Below are 8037 nucleotides of genomic sequence, written 5' to 3'. Positions count from 1 at the left end.
CTATGAGGAGAAGCTACTCCCTGTGTCCTCTAAGGGCTTTCTGAGCAGGTGACCCTGATGAGCTTCCTAACTGGTTGGCTAATAATTCATACACTTCTGAAACGGCCTGTTTTGACCATGCAACATCTAGGTGACCCTACAGCTTATCAGGAAGAAGGCACTGGGAGAACTTGAATTACAGGTCAGTCATTTTCCCACCTAATATATCACAGACTGAAAGCTTTATGTCTTCAGAGCTTACTGTATTAATTTTATGCATGAGTGCTTTATTTTTTGCCATACGAGATATATCACTGGCTTACTAGAGCAGAGTATCATTAGACCTGGAAAGGGATTTGGTCACTTATACTTTGTCACCAAGGATCATTGCACATAGATTATGCAGGTCTGTACTGTGCCATTTCTCATGTGTTTATGAAGTGATTATAAATACCGAACAGCATGCCTTCAGGGGACACTTGAGATCTGTTATTGTAGCAACATTTCATTTAGAAAGGTGGCACACAGGCAGTGATTTGTGCCTTGGGAGGACCTGTTGAAGGGTTTGTCTGATGAGAAGACAGAAGTAGCCTGTTCTGCCTCAAAGCAGCTCTCCTTTGTAGGTTTTAGTCTTAGTGGTTATCGCTGTGCATCTTCTCTCATCCTGGTCGCACACCGTGGTGGCTGGTGTTGAGGACAGGATCCTGAGACAAGCAGAGCACAGCATTACCTGTGCTGGAGCCATTGATTACATCACATGAAACTACTTTGGGTTCTTTGTTTTTTGTTTGTTTTTTTTTTTTTCCTGTCTCAGTTCGAGACATCAGCCTTGAAAACAACAAACTTGACTTTTCAGATGTGCTAAGCCCTCAGTCTTTATTGTTTCAATGATGGGGCTTGTAAATGAACCCATAAAATACAGCTGTTTACCCTGAACATTCAACCTACTTCTCCACAAGTCCACAGAAAAGAGCCTGTGGACATACCAATGGCTGAGGGACACTTGTGTCCCACCTTCTTGAGACCTTGGTGCCATTTCTCACAGCTTAAAGATATGCAGGAGTCCACCTCAGGGCTCTTCCACTCCTCAACCACTGAGACCAAAGGGCAGCTCTTATCTGCAGATTTTGCTTTCCATTTGCTGCCACAACTGCAAGTGAGCTGGAGTATTGTGTCAAGTCTTCAGAAGAGCTCTCTTCCTCTTTGGTCACAGAGTAGGGTTTGTTTATCCACAAAACCAAATAACTAGTAAAGCACCAGAGGGTTGGGCTTGATGATCTTAAAGGTCTTTTCCAATCAAAATGATTCTGTGAGTCAGTGAAGGCTGGGCCTCCTCTGTAAACTGGTACTGTAAGCTGATGCTTCATTTAAAGTTTCATATTAAAACATTTCCTGCTGGGTATGCAAAGCTGTTCTCCATTTCTGGATTTCCACTTACAACTGAACAACACAGGCTCACCTTTGATTACAGATACACAGAATAAAAAAAAAACCCTCTGCTATCTGCCTCTTCAACATTAATTAATGCTTCAGTGATCCATTAATGAAAAGGATCACCATGAGAACAAGAAAGTGAGCAATAAAAAGCTGTCTAAATTTGCCCACAAAACTGATGGAAGCCTGCAATTGTGTTCTGACACTGAGAACAGAGTGACATGATTTGTGACCAGGAGAAGGAGGAATTTCCTTGTGTTACATGACTGCATGTTTTTATTAGTTTGATGATGTGCAGTGGGACTATTCCTCTTGGAAATGGCTTTTTGCTTAACATTTCATTTTCCTTCCCGAAGTTTGCTCTCGCTCACAGCGATATGAAACACAGCTCCCTGCAACTGGCTATCCCCAAACTTTATTAATACCACTTCTTGTTGTTGTTGTAAATGATCTATTTCAGAACAAGTAATAAAGCTCTTGTTTTGCAGGCAGGCAAGCAAGCCCTCACCCTTTATTGTGTGGCATTTCCACAGCAGAGGAAGAATGAAAAATTCCTTAATAAAAAATAATAAGAATAAAACTGATAATCCATCGCATCAATAGTTATATCACTTCCATGCCAGCCTCTTCTCTTTAGGAATTTCAGGCTGTGCACTGATTTAATATCACTAAATTGGCCTGGGCTTTGATGTGCTCTACTGATATTGTGTTTGCCGCCTTTCTCACTTTTGTATTACAGAGTGCAGCTGAATAACAGCATCTGGAAAAGCAGCAGGTTCAATTTTACCTGTAAAAAGGCACAGATTTCCAGGGTCAGAGAGGTGGTACAGGTTAGCTGGTACTAGATTAACAGACATTTATGCCCAAGTAGATCTAGATTCATAGAATTGTTTTGGTTTGGAAGAGACCTTTAAGATCATTGAGTCCAACAGTGCCAAGTCATCACTGAACCGTGTCTCTCAGCACCACATCTACATGTCCTTTAAATATCTCAAAGGATGGGGACTACATCACTTCCCTGGGCATCCTGTTCCAGGGCTTGACAATCCTTTTGGTGAAGACACTTTTTCTAATGTCCAACCTAAACCTCCCCTGGTGCCACCTGACCCAGTTTCCTCCTTTTCTGCCACTTGTTGTTTAGGAGAACAGGCTGATGCTCACCTGTATGAGAAAATTGGATTGAGGCACCTGTTGCCCACACCCATGGGAATATTTCCCACGGTGAATGGAGCTATTCATGCTGGGACTGGGGAATGGCTAGAGACACCTGGTGATGGTGGATGTAGCATCTTTGCATGAGGCCAAGTTTTTTCTCCTGCACCTTCTCCAGGAGCAAGTTCTGGTCCAAATTCATACGAGTTTGAAGGTAATGTGGCTCAGCTGTTTTCATAATTCATTTGTTTCTGGTTTTCTAACCCACTCAGTTTCTCTTTTGTCTTTACTGGTAGCAAAAAGGCTGTGATACTTCAAGGTTTCCACAGGACAAGGCTCCAGCACTGTTGCCCAGTGGTTACCCCTGCACATGGAGGTAGCAAAATCTTTGCTATGTGTTAAGTTCCTACAGGTGTTTTTATTCTCTCAAAAACTAAGGCCAAACACCACTTGTTGAAAAGTGCATCTGACACAATGACAGAGCAAGTCTATAGTGCATGTGGGTTTCTCTCAGTCTCCTCTCCACCCTGCTCAAAGCTGGATGCACAACGGACTGGACCTTGCCAGTGAAACTTTCCATCCTTCAAAGGCTGTGAGTCTGCTTCACCAGTCAAAAAATTGAACATGTATCCTCCTATATTTCTATTTCTATGCTGACCTACTTCTCAGGATCTTGTCTCCCATTCGGCAACTTCTTATTTTTGCTTTTAACATGGTTTCAAAGAAGAAATTTCCTGTATTTCTGCTACAAGGCATCCAAGTCACTGGTAGCATACAAACACTGGGGGAGTTTGGCCTAGGAAAGGACGGGTTTGGGCTGTCATCTGCTTTCTCAGATCCAGAAGGATGGAGCCCAGTTTGCCACTAAGTTTTGGTGAGAGTTGTGATTGCAAATGATACATCAGTACTTAGGCTCTAGCTGAATGGAGACAAGCCCTGTATCTTCTCAGAAACACTCAAGAGGAGCAGGCAGGGAAACCTCATCATCTCATGACATCTGTGATATCTCCACCCTCATGTGATTTATATCTCCACTTTTCCCACACTGTCCACTATCCCAGGGAGACTTTTTCACCATTGGGGAAATTGTTAGGGCTGTCTTTTCCTGCATGCCTTTTGCTCCCTTTCTTGAGGCACCTGCACCTCCTTCTGTTTGTTGTTTTTCACCCTGCTGACAAAAGTGGTAGGACTTAGGATGCTTTAAGTAAACCCACGAGGGCTACAATATCCTGTGGGGCTTCACAGCCTGCTAACAAAGACACTTCACTTCCCAGTCACATCTCCATTTGCTTTCTTTTCACGCTGGCAGGGTGAGGAGGGGCAACACCATCATTTGTTTAGGAATGCAATTAGCCCGAGTGTGCAGGCCTGCAGCGAGCCGAGAGGATAACCTTGAATCCAGAGAAAGTTAGGGGGAATTTAAAGCCATCTGCAGCTCCAATGGGTCCCCACGCACCCCTTCAGCTCACAGTTTCTATTCATGCTGATAAAGTGCCAGAAGATATGCAATACAATGGGAAATTGCTTCTTTGGGTATTGTAGCATCTTGACTTAGAAGTGCTTTAACCTTGGCCTCATGCTTCCTGTGGGGCCTGTTGTATTTGCTGCAGAAGTACTGACACCAGCCAGGAACGTGTAGGATTTTTCATCTGAGTAAAATTAAAACTTGAAACCTTTACCATCCTCTCGGTGCCAGACATGCTCTACCTGCATTAACTTGAGCTTAATGGACTGCAAAATGAGCGTTCCAGCACGTATGGGAGTGGATTATTTGCAGAAGAGCAAGTTCTTCACGTTTTTATCTCTTCCCTTCACCAAAGCTTTTGTCCTTTAAAAAAAAAAAAAAGGAAAGAAAAAAAAAAAGGGCAAAGAAAAAGAAAAGAAAGAAATGGCAAATATTGCCAAATTAAAGGGATACACCTGGGCCCTAAGAAGCCAGGAAAGTGCTGGAGCAAGGCAGAGGCTGCGTCCATCAAGACAGCTGACTAATGAAAAGAGCAAAGGCTACCAGCCCCTATCTATTACACTGGAATGGTTTCTATTAACCAAATACTTGATGGCAGTATTGAAGATGATATAGACACTTAAGGTAACACTTTTCAGCAGGCCAGCTGGATGCCTCACCCTGGTTTTATGGTAGCCTCTCCTCAAGGGAGGACCCAAGGCTCCTAAAAGCCAGAATGTGCTGGCCCCAGCCACCCCAGCACTTTGCACACTGGCTACGAAGTTGGTGGTAGGAGACTCTTGTCTTTGTAGCCTGCTCTGAGACATGGTCTCCACTCTCTTCATCATGCATTGTTGAGAGAGACAAGGTAAAGCCTGCAAGCCTTTTTTGTCACCTGCTTTCTTGGAGGTTTGCCTTCCAGATTCATATGAGTTTTCCAGAACTCACTAGGCTGGGATGTGACTGTCTTTCCAGACAAAAAGCCAAGCCACTGGAGAAATACTGAAGGAATAATCCATTGCAGGTAACAGGATAACCCTGTGGGTAACCAGGTGTGAGGGTGGCACAGCAGTTTCTCTTCAAGCTTTTATGGGTTATCACTATAAAGAGAACAACAGCTTGAAACATTGTGTGCATGTGTTGTAATGGCTAAAAATACCTTGACTGTGTCCTTCCCAGTGCCAGATGCCTTACAGTCTAAATGAGCATCTTTAATACTGGCATTAATTATTATTGACATTCTGCTCTGTCTCACTGTAACAAGTCTAAAAGTTCTTTCTCTCCTTTCTGTCCCCAGATTTACATCTCCTCTATCTGATGCAAACATCAGAAAGTCAGACAGCAAAGGGTCCTTCTGGCTGACTAGCTGGGCCATCAAAGTGGAGAGGCCACAGAATTCTGCTGAGCTGGAAAGGAATCTGCATTGCATGGAGGACATAGCTCTGAGCTATGGACAACCAAGTTCATGGCGGTCCTACAACATCCTGTGCACTGAGGAGCCCCTTAAAGAGAACTTGGAGGATCTTCATCACCTTAGTATGTAAGCCAAAACAGTCATGTTCCTAGAACTCCTATGCTAACAGGGAAGTACATGTCACCATGTCATGTTGGGCATTACCCCATGTTGGGTGTATTTGGATGCAAACTTGCCAGTGCAGCTCTGTTTCACTAGGGTGTTGCTGGCTCTCCTGGAAGCATACAGGAAGAGTGTGGCTGAGTGGGGGCATCAACTGGCACCTTCTTAGCACAGAACTCTTCTACATACTGAAGTTAATCATGGTAAAAAGACAGCATTCCTAAAAACAAAACAAAACACTCTGAAAATGTAGTCAGTATACCTGCAAATATCAACAAATACATAATGGTATATTAAATATATAAATACAGGAGCTTGCCTCCTTTCCATGTGCTCTATTCCATGTGTTTTAAAAATCTAGGCTTCCACACTGCAAAGGAAGGTGGATTTTTGATAAATTTTTAATCGTCTCCATTGACTTGCTGTTGCACGTGGCTTTCCTGTCTAAAAAGCATTCATTTGCTGCACACTCACAAGTGCCCTCTTTTCCCTTAGCCACCAAAATGAAACACGTTACTGCTCAGCTGGAAGTCAAGGATTTGCTCTTTGCTGTTATATTTAGCAGAGCTGTGGCCAAACTAGGGCTGCAGCAGTGGATTCAGCATCCCTGTTGGCTGGGAGAGCTCAGCCAGGGGAAGGTCACATCAGATGGGATTCATTAGGTGCCACTGAATCCATTCTGTGCTGCTGACTCATAAATGCTGGTGCTTAGCATCCTGATACTTTGTGGAGCCATCTGAGTGGGAATGTAGGACGGAAAGTACTAGAAGTCCAGGTTTTTCCCAGCCTTAGCCAGGTTTTGACTGTGCCTGGCAGGCTCCTGAGGGTGAGTGACATTGGCCTGCTGATGCTTTGCAGCTGTTCTGGAGCTGAGAGAGCTCTCCCCCAGGGTGTGCAGAAAATAACCCCATAATCATAAAATAATCTTGGGAGACAGCATATTAATGAGGATAGAGAAAAGGTGATGCTCTCAGGTTGGGCTTTCCCACTGCTTGGAGGAGGCTGCATGCAGCTGCTACACTTGAAGGGGGAAAAACATTGCATCACATAACAGTGAAACTTGGATGTAAAGCACCTCAGTAGGAAGGATCTGCTTTCTGGCTCTGAGCGTGTTTCTGCAAAATTCACTGTTGCTCATGACAAAGCTTTTCCTCTAAGTTATCCCCTCTCTGACCTGCTCTTTTGCTCTAATTCGAGATCTTTTTGTCTCCTTTTTCTATCCAAGTCTTCCAGGCTGTATCATTCCTATCTCCCCCATGCTACTTTTTATCCTCCATCTTTCCAATCCATCAACTCTGCTTTCCCCTACTTCCTGCCCTACCAAGCCCCCTGGCTCTTCTCTCTACCTCTCAGCATCTTTCCTCACGTTTGCCCACCTTCTCTTCTCCATCTCCCACAAATACCTCTTGTGTTTTCAAGCATCTGTGCAGGGGAAAGGAAAGGAGAGCACCGGGGAGAGGAGGTTGTGCTCCCCCATCAAATAACATATGTATCAGACACCTTTCCCTTGAGGTGGCAGCCTCTGGAAGCCCAAGACGAACCTTTCAGCAAGATTAAAGAGATGGTATTAATTGCTATTGATCATGGGTCAACAAATTAAATTGCATCTGCAACTGCATCTCCGAAAGGTCTAAATGAGAAGAGTACTTAATGGGTCTGGCTGGCCCAGAGCTGTGATTAATTAAAGGGAGAAATGAACTAAAACATTAAAAAAATAAAGCAGAAGAGAAAGAGATTGAGATGAGGCTGAAACTCTTTGGTTCAGAAAAAAAAATAGCATATCCGGAGAGCGCTCAATGGGATCTCAAATCCGGTTTCACCCTGTCTGGCCTGAGATGGGTGCTACAAAGCAGAGCTGGCAGCAATGATTTTGGGGGGCTACTGCTCCAAGCACCCCAGGTGCTGTGGAACCATTGTCTCTTCCACATAAACTCCTCATCGTGTCCATTGCTCCTTCATGCCATCCCAGACCTTGCCCTGCTGCTGCCTTGGTGGTCAGGGAGAGCTCTGGGATCCCTCAAGGGGACCGCGTGCCTAACGCCACTGGACTTGGGAGAATCGGATTCTGTCTACAGTCTGAGCCAGCACCTCACGGAGCACCACTTAATTTGTCTCCTTTGACACTTTCAGTTCAGTTCACAGAATCACAGAATGATAAGGATTGGAAGGGACCCCTGGAGACCATCTAGTCCAGTGCTGACAAATGTCCCTCTTTTGCAGCAGCCAAACCTGGTGGTATGTGTGTTTTTACTCCCCCCAGGCTAAACAAGTGACTCAATTACAGCTCCTTCCTGGCAACCTTAATTGTATTTTTCCCTCTAGGAATGTAGGAGAGAAGAGAGCCAGTACTTGAATGGGACCTACAAAAAAGCTGGGGAGGGACTTCTTACAAGTGCTTGTAGTGATAGGATGAGAGGGAATGGCTTTAAGCTGGAAGAGGGGAGATTTCAAC

The sequence above is a fragment of the Indicator indicator genome, chromosome 5 (assembly GCF_027791375.1).
Source record: "Indicator indicator isolate 239-I01 chromosome 5, UM_Iind_1.1, whole genome shotgun sequence".
NCBI classification, from domain to species: Eukaryota; Metazoa; Chordata; class Aves; order Piciformes; family Indicatoridae; genus Indicator; species Indicator indicator.
The sequence above is the reverse complement of the archived record's forward strand: the minus strand, read 5'-3'. Positions refer to the sequence as shown.